At 39.7% G+C, this 4,185-nt stretch overlaps 1 pseudogene; it reads right to left on the bottom strand.

Annotated features, from left to right (window-relative positions):
• Window positions 1-2,196: 2,196 nt before the first annotated feature.
• On the bottom strand, window positions 2,197-3,703 carry LOC123784407 (elongation factor 1-alpha 1 pseudogene; annotated as a pseudogene).
• Between the last annotated feature and the right edge of the window lie 482 nt (window positions 3,704-4,185).

Raw genomic sequence — 4,185 nt, 5'->3', positions numbered from 1 at the left:
ACTAGGCGGAGGAGTGTAAGATGCACAAAAGTTCAGATGTTGGAGAAAAGGGAATGTTTGGAAAGTAAATAATCAAGTTTGGCCAGAATGAAGGTCAATATAGAGGAATGGTACACATTAAGTCTGGAAAATATTGTAGAGTGATATTATTGAGAGGCTTGAAATCTAGTGGTCTTTCCGTTTTAATAGCAACTGTAATTCTTTCCGTGTTTTTCTGTTTAAGAATTGCTATGATAGTGCAATACAATTTTGGAAAATAATGAGTTGGATATTAACACCACAGAGCCTCAATCAAGACAGCGGCAGGAAGAAATGAGGAATGAGCGACAGAAGGAATTCCAGAGGTAGAAGCCGCAGGAACTGGAAAATAATTGGATATGAGAGATAAAGAACAAAACTGAACCAACATTAACTGTGGAGTTTTAAGCCAGAGGGTCAGAGAATGGTGCCACAACTCAGAGGAACAGGGAAGGTGGAAACAGATGCAGATGTTGGGGAGAAGTCCAGTTTTGCACATGGTGCATATTAAATAGACGGCGTCTGGGCCTTGGACATCTGCATCCTCTGAATAATGAATGATAAAGAGAGGGTGACAGTTACATACTCCGAGTGTTTTCGAAATAGAAATATTTGTTGAAACCTGTGAACACAGATAGGATTCTGCTGGTCCTGAAAGGAAGTTTCAACATACTTCTTAAACTTTTCTGCTCTGTCCAGGACATCTCCCACTTTAAAAACACCTAAAATTTTGAACTTCATCTTATCCATTTGTATCATTTCTTGATGAGAGTTAAACTGGCAAGTTTCTTTCATACTGATGAATTGGCAAGACTGCTAAGTGCCCACCCAATATCTTCTTTTCCTTCTTACCACAAAATTCTGTTTTACTTGTAGTGCTAATAAGGCCAGCTTTAAGAAATTTAAGAATAAAAAATGTTTCTCACCTTCTTCTTTCATGTTACATATTTTGGCCATTGAGAGGAAGGCAAAAGTCCCAGAGAAACTTCCAGAGACTCAGGGGCATGCATTCCATTTGTTCTTTGTTCTTTCCTTTCTTTGTGCCTGAAACATTGATGTGTTGGCTGGAGATCTGGCAGCCATCTGGAGAACATAAAAATGAGACACCAAAATCAAGGACAGGAAAGATGTTAAGGCGCTAATATCCCCTGAGAACACTTGACCCTCTGCTCGAATCCTGACCCCTCTAGTCTGAATTTTCTGTACTTGAAACAACATTACTATTTTCATTTGGTCAAGGCACTGCTTTAGAGATTTTTGTTGTTCCTAACTGAATACAATTCTGATTAAATGAATTCAGTCTTTTTCCTGTGCCAATCTGCCATAATATAATTATGTGGATTTACTTATCATCACCATAAGATATGTGTCAATTTTAAGGGCGAAAAATATCAATATCTCATGGTAAGATGCATGATTGAAGTGGCCTAACACGTTAAACTAGACATAAAGTTTTTTTTTTCAAAAGTGTGCTTTATGGATGACAGGGCTGATTATCACCTTTAAATGACTCCAGTTCCCTATTGCAATCACCATGGTTAATGAGTAGGAACAAACATGTAGTCATCTAAGTGAATATTCCACCAATCACAGATACCAACAGAGAAGGCATAACATCTTGATGTCCTTTGATTTCATATTTCTAGCATTCTGGCTTGGTGCAGTGTGAAATGTATGCACATACACTGGGGGGGGGGAAGCAATTTGACCAACTAGTGGTTTGCTTCCTTTGAGATAGGTGGCATATGGAAAATTGTAACAAATTGGAGATCTAGAGGCAGGAAGAAATATATTAAAAACAGAAAACCTGATTACTTTAAGTAATGTATCATTTTTATGTTTTTATCTTCCGTGCACAGTAATCAGTGATGTTAAAAAAAAATAACATACTGTATCTACTTCATTAAAGCCCAAAAAGGAAAAAGCAAAAAGCAAGTGCAAGTTTAAATATTAAGGAAACTCTGAAACTCCCAAGCTAGTGGCTCTTCTTTTCTTTTCTTTTTTTCTCATTAAACTTTTGTTTTAATGGGTCTCAAAATTTTATGACAATATTTTTTCAATTAGAAAGTACTGATTTTAAAAACTAATTACTTAAAACTGCCACACACACACACACACACACACACACACACACACCCCAAATGGTCCACAAAACATTCTCCTTTCCTTCTGAAGCTTTTACGAGGCATTGCTGTCATTAACCAGTCTTTCACTATTACATGGCCAATTGATGCAAATAGTTCTGCAACTGTTCTTCCACCACCAATTAAGATGGGGCGGCAGGTATTGGGGATAATATTCATTTAGCCTCCTGAGCTTTCTGGGAGACTTGGTGACCTTACCAGCTCCAGCTGCTTTCTTGGCCACTGCTTTGATGACATCCACAGCAGCTGTCTGTCTCATGTCACGAACAGCAAAACAGCCCAGAGGAGGGAGGATAGTCAGAGAAACTCTCAACACACACAGCCTTGCCAGGAACCATATCGATGATGGCAGCATCACCAGATTTCAAGAACTTGGGACCACTTTCCAGCTTTTTTCCAGAACAACGATCTATCTTCTCCTTTAGCTCAGCAAACTTGCAAGCAATGTGAGCTGTGTGACAATCCAGCACAGGTGCATATCCAGCACTGATTTGGCCTGGATGGTTCAGGATAATCACCTGAGCCGTGAAACCAGCTGCTTCCATTGGTGGGTCATTTTTGCTGTCACTAGCTGCAGTGCCACTACGAACATCTTTGACAGATATGTTCTTGACATTGAAGCCCACTTTGTCCCCAGGAAGAGCCTAACTCAAAGCTTCATGGTGCATTTCAACAGACTTTACTTCAGATGTAACATTGACTAGAGCAAAGGTGACCACTAAGCCAGGTTTAAGAACACCAGTCTCCACTTGGCCCACAGGGACAGTACAAATACCACCAATTTTGTAGACATTCTCTAGGGGAAGATGCAAGGGCTTGTCAGTTGGATGAGTTGATGGCAGAATGTCATCTAGAGCTTTAAGCAGTGTGGTTCCGCTGGTATTGTCATCTTTACGGGTGACTTTCCATCCGTTGAAGCAAGACTTAGCACTTGGCTCCAGCCTGTTGTCACCGTTCCAACCAGAAATTGGCACAAATGCTAACATGTCGGGGTTGTAGCCAATTTTCTTGTTGTAGGCGCTGACTTCTGTAATGATTTCCTTGTATCTCTTCCGGCCGTAGGGTGGCTCAGTGGAATCCATTTTGTTAACACCAACAATTAGTTGTTTCACACCCAGTATGTAAGCCCAAGGGTTTGCTCATGGGTCTGCCCATTCTTGGAGCTACCTGCTTCAAATTCACCAATATCATCAACAAAAAGCAGGACAGCACAGTCAGCCTAAGATGTGCCTGTAAACATGCTTTTGGTAAAGTCTCTGTGTCCTGGAGCACCAGTGATGGTAACATAATACTTGTTGGTCTTGAATTTCCACAAGGAGATGTCAATGGTGATACCACACTCACATTCAGCTTTCAGTTTATCCAAGACTCAGGCATACTTGAAGGACAACTTTCCCATCTCAACAACCTCCTTCTCAAATGTTTCAGTAGCTCTTTTGTCAATCTCACCACATTTGTAGATCAGATGGCCAGTAGTGGTAGACTTGCCCGATCTACATCTCCAACGATGATGATGTGATATGAGACTTTTCTTTTCCCATTTTGGTTTAAGTTTAGCAGTGGTTTTCATGACACCTGTGTTCTGGTGGCAAGCCTGTTGCAAAAAAGCACTTCTTTTCTCTTATTCGATCAATGAAGAGGAAAGAATATTGCCCACATTCACTAAAGTTTGCTTTATATTTTACATTTTTTATATTATAAGATGAAAAGAAAGAATAGAGAACAATTTTAAATGTCCAACTTGTGTTCTAACTGTATTTGTCTTAACCATTAAAAACAGTAGGGGGAAAAATCAGGAATCTACTCTGTTTTTAATGCTTCATAGTGCTCCGGGGTAAAACAGTATATAACCACATAAAATGTTTGGTAAAATGCTTAATAAATACTAGCAGAAACTTTTGATGACATATCCATGAACTAGGCCCCTCTTCACTTTCAGTGGAACCCAAATTTTGTACAGGTGTTCACCTCTTCATAGGACTTAGGTAAGGTCACCTCATCCTCAACTCCAGCTACCAAATCC

Source organism: Ursus americanus, chromosome 4, assembly GCF_024610735.1.
Source record: "Ursus americanus isolate L20-20 chromosome 4, mUrsAme1.1.p, whole genome shotgun sequence".
Taxonomy (NCBI): domain Eukaryota; kingdom Metazoa; phylum Chordata; class Mammalia; order Carnivora; family Ursidae; genus Ursus; species Ursus americanus.
The sequence above is the reverse complement of the archived record's forward strand: the minus strand, read 5'-3'. Positions and strand labels throughout refer to the sequence as shown.